General features: G+C 39.5%; 2 pseudogenes; one reads left to right on the forward strand and one right to left on the reverse strand.

Annotated features, from left to right (window-relative positions):
* The window catches only part of LOC107154869, a 30,449-nt pseudogene extending 18,619 nt beyond the window's left edge, over positions 1–11,830 (forward strand).
* Positions 11,831–12,573: 743 nt separating this feature from the next.
* LOC107154870 lies at positions 12,574–13,127 on the reverse strand (annotated as a pseudogene).
* Between the last annotated feature and the right edge of the window lie 4,057 nt (positions 13,128–17,184).

Consider the following 17,184-nt stretch of genomic DNA (forward strand, 5'->3'; position numbering starts at 1 on the left):
TTGAAGGGCATCTGGGTTGGTTCCACAGTCTAGCAATTGTGAATTGTGCTGCTATGAACATCGATGTAGCAGTATCCCTGTAGTACGCTCTTTTAAGGTCTTCAGGGAAAAGTCCAAGAAGGGCAATAGCTGGGTCAAATGGTGGTTCCATTCCCAGCTTTCCCAGGAATCTCCATACTGCTTTCCAGATTGGCCGCACCAGTTTGCAGTCCCACCAGCAATGTACAAGAGTACCCTTTTCCCCACATCCTCTCCAGCACTTGTTGTTGTTTGACTTCATAATGGCTGCCAATCTTACTGGAGTGTAGCTCTTGACTTTTTAACTCTCAAACTTTACTATATTTTTGTGATTATTTCTCTGCCAAGATGCACATCATGCCATTTAATAGAGCATTTAATTATGATTATTTAAATTACCTGTAAGAAAACACCAATAGTAATTATGTAAAAATCTTTCCCATATTTTCTCATTTTTCTTCTTAGGTCTCTACTACACTCTATTTCATGAGGTATTTTGGATCAACATTTTTTTTTTCAGAAACTATACAAAACCGTCAGAAAGGATTTTAGTTTGCTTCTTCCATGTACTATATTTAAGGTAGATCATGTTATATAAAAACAAGTGAAGTTTTGAGAAACTGGGTTCCATCCCTGTGACAAAAGTCCTTTTTTTTTCCACAAAATAAGATACAAATTTCCTGGTTGTTTAACGTGATTTCTCCTCTTTAGTCCAAGCTACATTATATTTCTGTCTGGCCAAGGCAATCTGGCAAATATGCTGAGATTTTCAGTTTCACCTACTAACCTGGAATGGGCAAGTGCCTCAAGGAGAAAATACTAATCCCACTTTTTACTTTTCTCTTCACTGTACTCCTAAAATCTAGCTGTCCTGGGAACTGTGCAATACTCTCAAGAAGAACTAATATATTCCATTTTTCTAAAGTCACTCTGAGTGCTTGACATAAAGCCCAAAAATGTCAGAGTCAGAAGCAGAAATCTCCATTAGGAGAACAGTTCTGAAGATAGGAAATTACTGATTTTGTCCTACAGAATTCAAATGCCATCACCAGATTATTATGCACCTTAATTTGGTTTCATCCTCTCTACTCCCATCTGTATGTAACCAGACCCAGCTGCTGCCCCAGTGCAACAACTCCTGGTCTGACCCAGCAGGTTTGGCAGCCTCAGAGGGCCACACTGCCAACTGCTCAGGTGAGCAACACCGCAGGACCACAGCCTTCCCATTCCCTGTGCAAATGCTCACTGACATGACCCTGTCTCTCCTCAGACAGCAGACAGCTCCGCCTGGTGGACGGGGGCAGTCACTGTGCAGGGAGAGTGGAGATCCTGCAGCAGGGCTCCTGGGGCTCCATCTCTGATGAAAGCTGGGACTTGAGTGATGCCCACGTGGTGTGCAGACAGCTGGGCTGTGGAGTGGCCCTGGAGGCCACCATCTCTGCTCACTTTGGAAAGGGATCCGGGCCCATCTGGCTGGATGAGCTGAACTGCACAGGAGAGGAGGCTCATGTGTGGCAGTGCCCTTCCCAGGGCTGGGGGCAACACAACTGCAGACACAAGGAAGATGCTGGGGTCATCTGCTCAGGTCTGTGGGGCACACTGGGTACAGGTAGAAGAAATGAGGAGCATGTACAGGATGGTATCTGAGCCTTAGGGCACAGGAGGGGAAATTGGTGGCAGTGTGGAGGGGGAGGAAGCTCATCCCACAGTGCCTGTCCCTCTAGCAGAAAAGAGAAGATGCTTCCATTTCCTCTGCAGTAGCTGAGTTTCTGCTCCTTTCTTCTTATCCCTGATTCCTGACAATCTTTCTCTTCAGTGTCCATTTGACTGCAGACCTCATGCTTCAGTTACTGTGTGTGCAACATCCTGAGACCCACTGTATTAGTTACCTATTGCTGCTATAATAAATTACCACAGAGTTAGTGTCTTAGAACAAAATGAGTTCAAGTCTGACCCCAGTTCACCTGAGTTTTAAACAATGTGTCAGTGAGCTACCTTAAGCCAAGGCTCTGGGAAGAGTCATTTCCTTGCCTTTTCCAGCATTCAAGGTATTTTCCTTCCTTATTGAACTCAACCACCTTGCATACTTCTGGCCATTTTTTCATCTTCACATCTCTCTTTGACCAGGGTCAGAAACCATTGTCTGCTTGTAAGAATACATATCAAAGGATGTGGTTAGAATGAGCTGACATGATTAATCCCAAATAATCTAAAAAGATTGCACCATTATAAAATCCTCATCCTGATCTTGTTTGCAAATCCCCTTTGCCTCAAAAAGTAACCTATTCACAATCTACAGCATCAGGAAGTGACATATCTGGGAATTCACTGTTCTGCCACATCATTGTCCATTCCCCCTTTCCCAGGGTCTGTCAGGTTTTTAATCAGGTAGCTTTTACTCCCTCCCTTCAAGAGTCCCACTTCAGTGTCCCTGCCTGTTCATTTTCCACTATACCATTGTCATAGAAATACAAAGATACCTACAAGTTATCAAAACAGGTAAATGGATAAATGTTTTGTCTTTCTCCGGGTGGATATTTCATCAGCAAAGTTAGCAGTGAGCACTCACTATGTAGGGGTAAAGAAAAGCAGCATTAAGTGTTAAATACTCACTGTGTCCTATTTTCCTCCTCTTGGTTTCAGAGTTCCTGGCCCTCAGGTTGGTGAGCAAGGACCAGGAGTGTGCTGTTGGCTGGAGGTTTTCTACAACAACACCTGGGGCAGTGTCTGCCACAGCCCCATGGAAGCTGTAAACTTGTCCGTGATCTGCAGACAGCTTGGCTGTGGGAATAATGGGACTCTCAACTCTTATGTTCCTCTAAGGGAAGGTTCTAGACCCCGTTGGGTGGATGAAATCCAGTGTAGGAAAACAGACACCTCTCTCTAGCAGTGTTCTTCTGACCCCTGGAAACAGAGATCTTGCTCTGCAAAGGACGAAGCTAATATCATGTGTTCAGGTGAATTACTCCCTATTTTTGTGTCCTCACTCTGTAAATTGTTAGATAAATATCATACTTTCAAGCCAAGAAAATAAGTTCAAATAAGTCTATGAGGTACAAATTTGAATAGAGATTATTTTAGCTACAATTTACAATCTTCTTTCAATGACAGAATTAAGTAAACCTGTTCTGACAGCCATTTATGTGGAAAATGCCATGGATATTAAATTCAGCATTTTACTGTATCAGCAAATGGCTAGTGCAGTCTTAAGCTATAATAATTACACTCCATTTCCTTAGTAGAGTGAGGAATTTGACGTCAAATATATAAATCACTTGCTATGCCCTGTCATAGTGTTAGGTTTTTTTAAATTTTTTCACACATAATGAAGGTTAATCCACTCAGCAAACTGTTTATAGGTACCATGGTGATCATTTAATCCAGATGTGCAAATTAATGTTTGGAGTAAGCACTTCATCCACCCCATACAGTCTAGAGAGTGAGGGACAACTTGGGGTATCCAATACTAGTGGATTATCTTTGAGCTCATGGTCTTTTACTCTGAAATCCATCTATATAAGTAAGAAAAACTCTCAGTTCGTATTGTTGATTATAAGTAATCTGAGTGAATTGCATCTAGCATTTTAATTTGAGCCATAAGGAGGAGACACAAGAAGAAAATACTCTCCGTGTCCTCATGAAGTTTACCCTCCAGCTTGATGAAACATACCAACCATAAATGTGAGTGTCATAAAGAAGTGGAAGGTGCTGTGTAAATGGGTAATTTGAGGAAAAGAGAAATAACATTTAGGTTGAGACCATTGAAGGAAGTAGATGTGAAATGATGAAAGTAATAAGAGCATTTGGTCAGTGTAAATACTGAGGTGTGAGAAGTCTGTGGTGACTTTGAGGTACTGATAAAATCTCATCATGAGCAAAGTAGGAAGAAGCTGGGGAGAGTGATACCTGATTATCTGAATGGATAAGAAGAATTCAACTCCTCTCCATGGTCCCAATACCAATTCTGTTGAAAAGATGTCTGTTAATCTTCTTGTCTGCTACATTATGGGGAATTGCAGTGAGATGAGGGGCCTGTCTCCCTATGTCTGTACCAGAAACCATGACCTAATTCCTTCTAGTCTTTCCTTCCCACACTCATCTTAGTTCAGGAAAGATCACTTGTTTCTTGGACTCTTCCAACAATCTTCAGTGGTCTTTTTCTTCTATAACATATTGTCTGTTTAATGCTGGAAATATGCTCATTTTATTATCAAGTTGATTAATATGTTGCTGTGTCACAGGTGAGCTGCCTTTAGAAGTGACACTGGCAAATTTCTCTGTGGCTACCAGATACAGAAACAACTGGAAACCATGGCACAGCAGTTTGTAATTACCATAATTTGCAGAAATGCCAGGAAGAGTGAACACATTGTTTTTCTAAGACTTTGAAGGACTTCCCCATGGAAGAGGGAGGAGACTGTGAGCCACTTCAGGGTTCAAGGATGTGACTCATGGGTGCAGATTACTACTGGTTGGGTTTGGGTTCACTCTAAGTTTAAGTAACTCTAAAGAACCTCACCATGCAAGGAACCCAAGGGAATGAGTGATGTTGTCCCTCTGGGCAAAGAGCACTGGAGGCATAATGGGATGTCCACCCCACCTTCTCTTATGCTATGTTAATATTTTTTGCTCTCTTCACAGGATGGCAAATATTTGACAATAGGGGATTGACAGTCTTCCCTTTAGTTTATTTTTGGTGTAGAATTAAAGAATATTTTTTTCAGTTACACTGAATTACCAAAATTCTAATTACTCATTAAATCAAGGAAAACATATTAAAATATAAAAGTACATTAATGACATTGCATGACCACTTGTCTATTCATATTCCTCTGATGTAAATAGAATTAATAGATGGATAGTTTCTCTTTTCCCAATTCTCCATTTTCATGAAATTTTATCTAAACTGATATAGTGATAATAGCATTTATCTTATGGTGTCTTTTATTTGGTTTTACAATGTTAGGCTTGTATCATATTTACTATTGTTACATTGGCTTTCTTAACAATATATTATGGATGTTCCACAAGTAGTGCTCACTCTTTTGTAAAACAACTCCATAATGTTACATTCTTAATAGATAAGTATTAGAGCTTGCATAATCATTTTTGCTACTTATTTATAATTGCTTTTTTAATTTTCCCTTATAGAAACAATATTGTAAAAAATATCCTTGCACATGTAACACCACATACTAGTAGGTTATTACTACAAGATGACTGCCCATGGTTGAAAGATCACAGGATATCTATTTTTTGAACAGATACTGTCATATTACCTTGTAGGAGCAATTGTTTTCAAGCAGTATTTCATGTCTTCATAGAAAATACTGGGGTTGTTTTTATAACTTGACCATTAAACTAAAGTCAAAGGACATACAGAAGCTCAAAAATCAAAAAAGGAACAAAGCCCATAAACCTATGCTAGGAACTGCCTAAAATCCAGGAAGGAGGAGATAATAAATTGTGGTACAAATTTCAAAAGCAATTGCTTACTTTTTTATTTTTCTCCCTTTCTTCACCTTATTTTTTTTAATTTTTCCTCTAGAGTCTGAAGTGATAATAAATAATAAGATTAGATACCAATGATGTTTTTTCTTACAATAGACTCCACATATTGAGAAATAGACACCCAATCCTGAAGTGAGCAACCACCCAAGACAGGTCCTGCCATCATCTAGAGATGTTCTCAGTATAGTGTAGGAGGTTGACAGAATAATGGGGATAATGTATATCCACGAAGCTGTTTTAGGACAAGTGGCATGTGTGTTTTGTCCATGTTAATTTGCATTTATATGTACTCTTTTGTTTTGTTTTGCTTGATTCTGTGTTACCTCTAATTTTCCTGAGTGTATTATCTTTCCATGAAAATGTTTCTATCTTTCCAGCTAACTATTGTTTACTTATTAACTTTTCTCTGATATCTGCTTGCATAATTTATGTAAAATATTTTAATTTATTGAAAATAATAGTTTCAATTAATTTAAATGAATACTTTCAATGTTTGTAATTTTTCATTAACAATATGAGATATATTGAGTAAAACTTATTTGGGGGATTACTCAGTACTTATGTTTTAAATGCCTAATATTTATTACCAAAAACCATTGACATTAATTTACATTTCTTTTATTGCCTTTGGGATTTGAAAGAGTTCAAAAACTATTTTTCTGCACATCTTACTCATCTATTTATTTAATCATTAAATATTTATCAAGCCAATGTTAATAGCGTTCGTTGAAACTCACCCATATATATTTCTAAGGAATGCACTCAACATGCCAGGCATTGTCCTATTAGCAGGAACAGAGGGAATAAAACAAGGCTCCTTTCTAGAGGAGTTTTCTTTCTGGGTAACATGTATCTGAGTGTGTTTTCGTGTACATACATGAGCATGTGCATTATCATGTTTGTATTTTTTTCACATAGTAGGCTTTTAAAACAGGCAAATTGATAAAAATAATTTCAACTGCTGATAGGAATATGCTATAGAGAATGAATGTCTCAGTAACCCAGTCTAATAGACTACTTCTGAAGCACCTTATCTCCACCTGTTACCTGAACTGAGCCTAGGACCTTAGAGAGCCTTGTCTGGGGCAGGATCTCCCCAGCTGTCACTTACTAGTGCTTCCCCCACTGTCTGCTCCTACAGAAAACAGACCCAAGAGCTGTCCAGCCCCTGCACCCTGCACAGGTACCTCATCCCCTCCCACCTTCCCCATGGCTTCCAGGGGCTCCTTTCCTCCCACCAGGGCAATAAGAGGAGGTGCTGCTGCCTTTTCAGACAAAGAGAAGCTCTGACTCGGGGGAGGAGACAGTGAGTGCTCAGGGCGAGTGGAGGTTTGGCATGAAGGCACCTGGGGCACTGTATGCAATGACTCCTGGAGCCTGGCAGAGGCTGAGGTGGTGTGTCAGCAGCTGGGCTGTGGCTCTGCCCTGGAAGCCCCAGGGAAGGCTGCATTTGGCCATGGAAATGGAAGCATCTGGCTGGATGAGGTGCAGTGCAGGGGCAGGGAGCCCTCCCTGTGGGCCTGTGCTGCAACACCCTGGGGACAGAGTGACTGCAAGCATGAGGAGGACGCTGGTGTGAGGTGCTCTGGTGAGTAGCAGGACCAGGTGGGGGGCCTTGAGTTTAAGGAGTGTGTTTGTATCCAAAGGGCTTCCCAGGCTGCCCTGGTGCCCTGAGCCCTGGCTCTGGAAGACTGTGCCCAATCTCCTGGCATCTGGGACAGAACTATGTGCCAATGGTTGGGGGTGGGACCCAGAGACATTCCCAGACGAAAAACAGTGTAGTGATTTTTCCTTCTCTTCTCCCCAGGTGAAAGGACAACAACTCGCCCCACCAGGAGAAGTAAGTGTTTTTTTGTTTGTTTGCTTTTTTTTTTTTTTTGCTCTGAACCTGTTAATGGAGGAGATAAGCAGATTTTCAGAGTTCTGCACTAAGGAGTCTACACAGCTCTGGTCATATTACAGTAGGCCTGATGATCAGGTGTTAGAAGAAGCCATCATTTGTGTTAAATGGTAACACTCAGGGAGCTCCACTGCCTCACCTGCATTAAATTTATAGAAATCCTTTAAAACCAGACTCAGAAGAGAGTTGACACAGCCCAGAGCAGGATCTAGGGTGGTAATATCCTGAGATTCATGATATATGATGTCTGAACTAGGGACTTCATGGTCCTGAGTTCTCAAGTGATGAACAAGATAATCGGGTTTTTCTGAGCTTATGGTCCTCTCTAAAGACTCATGGCTCTTTTTCTTCTTCAGGCACCAGTTAAGCCTCAGCTCCTGTCCCTGGCATCTTCTCCTTACCTGGGATCCTCTGCATGATCCTGGGAGCCCTTCTCTTTCTTGTTCTCATCATCCTGGGAACTCAGCTGCTCAGATGGACAGCACAGCGCCAAGGTGGGACTTGGGAATTCTGTGACCTGAAAATATGCACGAGAATATTGGGCCAATTGTTTTTTAAGAACACATTTTAGTCTTGTTCTCATTTTATGAAAAACTACCTTCTCTACCATGGACTGGAGACTTAAAAGACATGAATTCGTCCTGGGTTAAAAAAGGGAGCCCTCAAATAGGATGATTTCCCATGTGGGCAGTGCTAGTGGAGACTGGGTTTAAGATCCGGGTGTGGACAGAAATCTAGTTCTATCCCATGGTCTGTTGGTAATGGAAAGACTTCCAGGAGAAATGTGTGAACTCATTTTGCTTTCCATAGCCTTATCCACTTTGAAGATGCTATTGATGAGTTCCTATTCCAGGAGATAGATTACCCCATAAATCCAGAGAAGGAGAGCCTGCTGAAGAGCCCAGGTGTGTTCTACCTCCTTTGTTTGCATGAGTTTGCTCAGTGTGGAAACCTTCAATAAGCAAAGATCACCAACCTCATATGGCATATTTGGTAACTTTCTATTACTGAAATAAAATGCCTGAGATAATCAAATTATAAAGAAGAAAGTTTGATTTGGCTTCCATTTTCAGATATTTTACTGCTTTTGGCCCATGTAAGGCAGCCTATCATTCTGGGAGTATGTGGTGGAACAAAGATGCTCACCTCACAGTGACCAGAATATTAAGAGAAAGAAGAAGAGATTAGCATCCTACAATCCTTTTCAAGAGGATGCACCCAACAACTTCATTCCTCCCACTAGTTCTCACACCTTAAAGGTTCTACCTTTTCAAATACCACCAACCTGAGGACCAACCATTTAGAACAAGAACTTTTAGGAATATTCCTGGACCACTATAACAATTATCAGCATCCTTCTAAGGCAGGAGCTCTAAGTCCTCTATCTACAAGGATGAATCTTCAAAATTTTTTATGAACCATGACATTGGACCTCCCACTGTGGTTGTCTATGATGTTTTCTCCCTACTAGGAACTATATCTGATGATGGCTCAGCAACTAAGCTACCCTATTACACAGGGGACAATGAGGAGAATGGAGACCCTGAATCTGCCCCAGGTAGTAGAGACAAGTCTTCCCCTGGATTGTGGGGGTGAGGGGAGGTTACCATCTGAGAAGACCTTTCTATGATTAGGATGGGAAGGATCTCTTCCTTCAGGTTCACAACTACTTTTTCTTTGCACCCACTCTGTCATACAGAAAGGGAAAGATGAGATTCTAATCTGTTGGTTTCCATAGATACTTCTGTATGGTCACAGACACACCTCAAATATATCATTATAAAATCCAAGGCCATAACTTTAAAAAGAACATTTGAACTTGATCATCTCACAAATTCTATGATGAAAGAGAACATATCAATTTGACCTGAAATACAGGGATATATGGACTATTTTGTGGTTTAAGGAATATGAAGACAAAAAATGACCTTCATAATCACTAGAACACAAGGAGTGTGTGTGATGCCTGTACTTATCAATCATTGGAAGAGCTTCTCTAAAAACTTTAAAGTTTCTACATGTTTCTCTCATTTACAATAAATACTCTGAGCCTCAAATACCAGTGTCATTCTCTTAATTTGAATGCATGCACCACCAACAACCTCTGAAAATTCAGTTTTCAAATTGAATGGATCCCACATAGGATTCTCCCCACACTACACACTTGATCTTTTAGATGAACAGATGTTTATTCTTCTCTTGAACAGTATAAAACTGGTATGCAGTCCTGAACTAAGAACTCGATCGTACAAAAATTAACTTAGAAACAACTATCTTAATATTCAAAAACATCCCATTCATGCTGACTAAAACCTATATTTAGTAATTGGGGAGTATCAGGTGGATGGAAAATGTCTATGTTTCTTTCAGTTCTTTATTATTTTTATAAAATATCAATAAATACATTCTACTACTGCCTATTAGTCTTTTATTCCAATGGTTTCTTCTCCTTTCTTCTTATTCTACAACTCTTTAAATCTCATATTTCTCCATAAAATTGCACTATTAATCATTAAATTCTATTGTTTTGTATTATTTTTCATTGCTCTCTACTCTTCTCCTTTCTCTGGTTTTCTTTGTTTAAACAGCCAATAATTCTAACCACCAGAATTACAAATGATTTCTAAGTGGCTGTATTTACTTGAATTATTCCCAACCCAGACCATCCTCACATATTTATTTGATTTGGAAAGGACTGAGTAAGCAAGCCAAACTCTGAAATTCTCTATGCTAGAGACTAATTGTCATCTATAGCAAATTTTCCAAAATTCAGTTATTTATTTGCAAATAAATGAATGTTTCCACATCTCCATTCTAACTGAATAAGTTTAAACCAAGATTATATTTACTCTTTTTTGTGATTCCTTTCTTTTCCTTAATGATTTTTTTGTTTTTATTTTTTAAAATATTTTTGTAGTTTTAGATGGACTTCATTGCTTTATTTTATTTATTTATTTTTATGTGGTAATAAGAATCAAACCCAGTGCCTCACACATGGTAGGCAAGTGCTCTGCCACTGAGCTACTGCCCCAGCCCCTTCTGTTTTTATTAATGCATTAGTTATACATAACACTGTGATTTATCTTGACATATTCACATTTGCACTTAATATAGTTTGCTCTATTACCATACACAGTACTTCCAGTCTCCTTCCTCTTCTCCTTTCTCCTGATCCCCTGTCTCATCTCTACTAGTCTCACTTGTATTTTTAAATTTTCTTTCTTTGTTTCTTTCTTTTTTTTTGTTTTTTTTTTTTGTATAAGATTAAATTCACTCTAGTATATTCATATATGTACTTAGCATAATTTGGTCAATTTTATCCTGTAGTTCCTCACATTTCATGTGCCTCCAAAGTTTCCCTCAATTTTCTACCATTCCTCCACTGAACTCTCTTCTATTGTCATGGATCCCCCATTTTGAATTTTATTTCTCTCTTGCTGCAGTAGGGCTGCAGCAAAATAACCATAACCGGGGGGGTGACGAACAATGTGTGTAAGTTGATACAGCAGGAGTGGAAGCCCTTTATTGTAGGACAGGAGTCGTATATATACATTCCACACAGCTTGTCTTAATTAACATAAAATAGATACAGCAGTCAACCAACAAGGAATCTCCACACTTAATGGCTCGCTGGCGTTACTTCACAAACCACTCCCTCTGGCATTTTGCCAGGCGTCATCCAGCTGGTGTCCTTTCTGTGGCTTGAATTTTGATACTCCCACATATTAATTTAATTTCAATAAAGCTGTGGGTTCAAGGATTGGGTGATACTTTGACCTGCAAGAAATAAGTTTAGACAGTCATGTCACTCTTGTCTGAAGCCAGTTAGAATGAATGCAACCTGGGGTCCAATTCAACTTAAAAATTATAATTCTCATAGCAAAAAAAGCAGCCAAAGACAGTGGCCTGAGACAAGTAAGCCTATGGAACTGCAGATTTGGGAGTATGGGGCATGTGCCAGGACATTGTCTGTGTGGATGGTGTATTAGCACAAGCAGGCTGGCCAGGCCCTGGCTGATTCTGGCTGTGTCGCCTTACAGAATGGCTGTGGTGTCTAGAGAGAGCAGGGCTGGCACAACTAGCTGGCACGACTATACTTTCTATGGAGTCCCTGGAGGGACACAGGCAAGTTCCTTACCAATTTCCCACACTACCCACTTCTGATCCCTCTTGTCTTGTAAGATGTGATTTGGCTCAGCAGCAACTTACGAGAGTGGGAATAAGCCTGGTGTGTTGAGACTTACTCCTGCCTCCTTTGCAGCCAAGGCTGGAAAGGCCATCTGGAAGCCCGACAAAGGACAAGCCCACTTTCTGCAAGTAAAAACTCCCAGTCATAGCCCAGAGCAGTGGTGCATGCCTGAAATCCCAGCAGCTCAAATGTCTCCAGCAGAAGGAATTTGAGTGCAAAGCCAGCCTCAGCAAAAGCAACTCAGCCACACCCTGTCTCTGAATAAAATATAGAAAATGGCTGGGATGTGGCTCAGTGGTCAAGCGACCTTGGTTTCAATCCCTGGTACCAAAAAAATAAAAATGTCCAGTCATTTAACAGTCTATCCACTAAAGTAAAACTAAATGGCTTTGAAAAATAATACACTTTGAAACTCTGACACATTTATAAAAACAAAAACCAAGAAATTTCAAACAATGTTTTAAAGTTCTTTAAAAATGTATCAGTAAAAAACAGTTTAAGTTCCTTTGTGACTTTCCTGTGGGTTTATACATACACAGTAAATTTTACTCCTAAAATTATCTATTTGGTAAAATCTATAGGAAAAGTTCTATCAAGAAAATAATTGTTTTTGAATTACTTTTTTTCTGGAATGTCAAAAAGAATTATGGTAAACACACATACTTAAAACGTTAATACAATAATATTAATTCAGTTGAATAAATAAAAGAAAGTGGCACCAACTTTATGACAATTTTTCAAGACTAAAATATAGCTCAATGATATTATAAAACAAATAATTTCCCCAAATAAGAATGATCATTCTCAGCACAAGCCAACATCATTCAAAATAAAGTGCTATGAGAAAAAGTAGCTCCACAAACTTCAGCTTATTCACAGATGAACAGAAATGTTATCTTGATATTTAGGGCTGACATATTGATTTCCAAGCAAGAGTTGTGTCTAGGGACTGAAGCTAGAATCCAGAGAGCTGCAGCATGTCCTCCTCCTCCTCCTCCACAGAACCTGGGCCCCAACCACTGTGCTGTTTATAATGACAGAGGGCCACTTGCTGGTAAGAAGGGTTTAGATCCTTATGGAGATTTGCAAAGTTTTTATAACTGGTTCCCCAGGATTGCATGAATGTGAAATACCCACAGAGAAGGTTCTTCTTCACTGTACTTCCTTTAGAATATCTCTCCTAAAAAAAAGTGGTGTTTCATCATCCTTGAGTCTTTTCAAACCTCCACACTTAGAGTGACTCCAGAAAGAAAATGTTGTACTAACCAATGCCTCCTCTGGAACTCTAGTTCTGGAGATGGTGAGTGTCAACAATGTCCAATGGGTTTCTGCTGCTGGACTTTGTGGCCCAGCATGTCCTGGGCAGGCATGATGTCTCCTCTTGCTCCAGGAGAGTTTTAGTCCTCTTTAAATCTGAGTCACTGTAGCTGAGTCACCTTTTCAGATGGGTCACTGGACATCCTGCCTCTTCCAAAGGGGGTCAAACTCTTGCTCATTGGAAAGAATCATCCCATTTCTCAAACTCTGCAACCACTATTATAAGATTAAATGGGGGCTGGGGATGTGGCTCAAGCAGTAGCGCGCTCGCCTGGCATGCGTGCAGCCCGGGTTCAATCCTCAGCACCACATACAAACAAAGATGTTGTCTCTGCCTAGAACTAAAAAATAAATATTAAAAAATTCTCTCTCTCTTTCTCTCTCTCTCTCTCTCTCTCTCCCTCTCTCTCTTAAAATAAAAGGTTAAATGGGTCTGACGTTTCACTCTTGTGCTCAGTTAACTCTTCATCTAGCTACATTGTCATCATCTCAGACATGGTCCTTTCAACATGACCTTCATCACCACTGGCCTGTTTTCAGCAAAGAATTTGCAGACCAGTTGGACAATTTGGGGCATGTGTTTCAGAGGTCATGACTCATAACGATGAAGTGGATTATGCTGGCAAATTAGGTATTGGGCTAATGTGACAGTATGTGCCTTGGGATCACAGCAAGAGAAAATAATGTGGGAGAGGAATCACAAAGTGAGTAATTTCCTGAATACACAGCAGTTGTCTTCTGGTTTGTGTGGAATTGGGTCAATTGATCAGCAAAAATGTAATTGCTTGGTCAGCAGTCATTTTTGTTGCAAAAACTAAATAACATGCTATTAAAACACCTGTGTGGCTAAATCCTGGGTGACAATAAATAGGTACTATTCCTTCCTGTATTGTCAGTGACCCAGAATGAGGAAATACCCTCAATGGCTTGCTCCTGCTCACTCCAGCAGGCTGGGTCCTCACATTCGCATTCTGTACCACCAAACGCCATGGAATACATGAGTGTTCAGGGATGACATGCCCGAACTCCCCCTCCCACTTTTGTGTACTTTGGGGTTGGATGTTCTGGATTTCCTTTCATGTCTGCAGCAAACCCATTATTATTCACCAACATGGAATATGGTTGTTCATTTGGAGGCAAGACTCCTGCAGCCTTGGCATTCTCTTTTGGAGCTTTATTGTCACTGTCAGGATCCGAAGCCCTTTGAGCCAGTGGTCTCAATCATCATCCAGGGCCCAGAGGCTCAGGCTGACAGGCAGGGCTGGCTACCATGGAGTTGCTACCTCTGAGGGTCTACAGGAGACCTCCCAGGACACTCCCTGCTGCTCAGGGTGGGAAGAGAAGTCCAGCCCAATACATAGACAACGTCCTCCTTGGCAGGCCACACACCCACAAATCTGTGTTTATACATGTCTCTGGAATGGCCCTCTGTACTCTCCAGTCCTTTTTTATCTGGTGTGTCTAGGTCAGGTTTCTCAGTAGGTACAGTCAAGGGGCCAGTTGGTGTGCTGTCATCTCAAGCTGCTGCTGTGGGGGAGGACCCACTGTGAGCTCCTCACCTTGTTCTTGGTGGTGTTCAGTTCCTCCTTTGTGGCCTCTCGATTAACTGACAGAAACATTGGCCTCAGTTGTGGAAATTGGCTGGAATTTTTGTGTTACCATCTTCTCAACATATAATTGTTGTAATCTTGAAGATGCAGACTTTATTAGAAGATTCAGAGGGCAAGGGTTGAACAATAGGAGAAAACATATACTTACCAGAGATTAGTCTTTTTTTTAATATTTATTTTTCCATTTTCTGTGGACACAACATCTTTATTTTTTTTATTTTTATGTGGTGCTGAGGATCGAACCCAGTGCCCCGAGCATGCCAGGTGAGCACATTACTGCTTGAGCCACATCCCCAGCCCCAGAGATTAGTCTTAATACTGGCCATGACCAAAAGTTTAGCAAGTAAGCTTTAATGTTTTTATTTGCCTTTACACATCTCAGAATTTGGATTTAAAAAAAAGTAAATCATGATTAGACTTAAATTAATTCAGGGAAAACATGATTTTAGCAGAATCTCTTTTGATAGTTCTTATTCGACACTCATGTAACAGACCTCTTTCTCTATAGCCTCTCTACATACTTTTGGTAGGGCTGACAAAAGTGTGCATCACATGTTATATTAAAAGAAGATATTCTTAAAGAACCTTCTTTCCTTTGGTATGTCCATGTTGGCTGTATTTTGGTTATACTTTTCCAACAGGTGTTTAAGAGCAAACTGGTCAAAAATTGATCTTGTTCCTATCTATTATTAAGGTCACCTGAGATTCCTCTAAGGACCCTCTTGGGAATTTGTGAAAAGCCTTTTGTCTTCTTTATCTTCTTGATTGGTTGTGCTGTCTGCCAGGAAGGGTCAAGGTCTTGCTGACCATACCTGAATTCCCATGAAAGTATCAGGGTCATTTCTCTCTTCAATAATCCTCCTTTTGCCTAATGTATACTGATTGACTGCCTGTTGTGCAGGATCTTTAAGATCGCCCAGATCAGGACATCAGGTGACTCACCAGATTTGCACAACCTTTAGTGGGATTCTGTCATTCTCTGGATCCTGGATGACTTTAGAATGCAAGGGCCTATTTATTGGTGGCTCTTTCCTTCCTCATTTTAATTCCATGGCTTTAGTCTCCAAGTTTTGGTTTAAAACATTGAGAAGACCCTTCCCCACTCTTGAAGTGGAAGTAATAGTTTTAGCTTTAATGTCTATAATTTTTACAGTTATCCCTTTCCTTTTTTAAATTTATCATTTTCCATTAATTGGGGTCAGTATTAGTACTGAGGGAGAGCATTATATTTTATCTATCCTGTAGGTGAGCTTTTATTATCTCAAATTAAACCAGGTTGTTTTGTGAGCAGTGGCACTTCTGCAAAACACCAAAAGACAATGGTAATGATATTGTACAAGGCAAGTACAAAGCAAAATTATTACAAGCAAAGCAAATACAGTTTGCAAAATAATTTTGAAAACCAGATGAATACATAAACCACCAGTTAAATTTGACTTGTTTGCTGATTATTTTTATTATTATTTTAGGTTATCATTGTCCAAAAATCGTTTAATCAGATTAGCATGGTTTGGAAAGCCAAGTCTTTGGACACATTTAATTAATTTTTTAAAAGTTGATTGTCATAATGCTATTAGGATCACATAAATATAAACATGGAAAATTACCAATAATTTTAGTTTGGAGGACACCTATTTTGTAGTGTGTTTTCTTAAGCTTTGGTATTTTAGTAGGCACCAATATATATGCAGTAGATGTTTTAATAAGTAGAAGGAAAACATTCTAAAATATGGTGAAGTATAGTTGAGTAAATACATAAACAAGTAACAGAATCTTTATATCATTATTAAGAATTATGTACTAGACATAATTTAATGTGCTATATATTATATTAGACTGGCAAGATACTAGAATTGATTCCTCCATTTCCAGCACAGACATATGAGTAATGTGCTACACTATGATGTAGTTATGTCACTAAGCAAGAGGAATGTTTCAGTTCCATTGTAATCTTATGGGACCACCATTATATATGCCATCCAGTGTGTCTCAAACATCATGTGTTGCATGGCTGTGTTGACATAATAATTTATTTCTCTTTTTTAAAATTTATCATTTCCGGATTCATACTTTTCCATGTTATTATTCTTAAAATGTCTCTAATAGTTTCACACTATTACATTAAATGAATAAATTATAGTTTTGAGAATAATTCCCTTTTACATACTCTTTGGAAGTACTTCTTCATTTAACAACTATCAACTGTAAATATTGTACTGAACAAAGTAGGCAAACTCTCCTGGGGCTTAAATGCTAGGAGTTCTGAGAGGGACTAATAATAAACAAATGTCAGATGTTAATAAATGCTGTAAAAAAACAGGAAAATGAATTTAGAGGACAACAGGATTGCTATTTTCCATAGAATGGTTAACAGAAATAAGGTGGCAATGAGTACATTGGCTCATAATGCTTTTTACTTTTTTAATTTTTTATTGTTGGCTGCTCAAAACATTACATAGTTCTTGATATATCATATTTCACACTTTGATTCAAGTGGGTTATGAGCTCCCATTTTTACCCCATATACAGATTGCAGAATCACATCAGTTACACATCCATTGATTTACATATTGCCATACTAGTGTCTGTTGTGTTCTGCTGCCTTTCCTATCCTCTACTATCCCCCCTCCCCTCCCCTC

The sequence above is a fragment of the Marmota marmota genome, unplaced genomic scaffold, assembly GCF_001458135.2.
Source record: "Marmota marmota marmota unplaced genomic scaffold, marMar, whole genome shotgun sequence".
NCBI classification, from domain to species: Eukaryota; Metazoa; Chordata; class Mammalia; order Rodentia; family Sciuridae; genus Marmota; species Marmota marmota.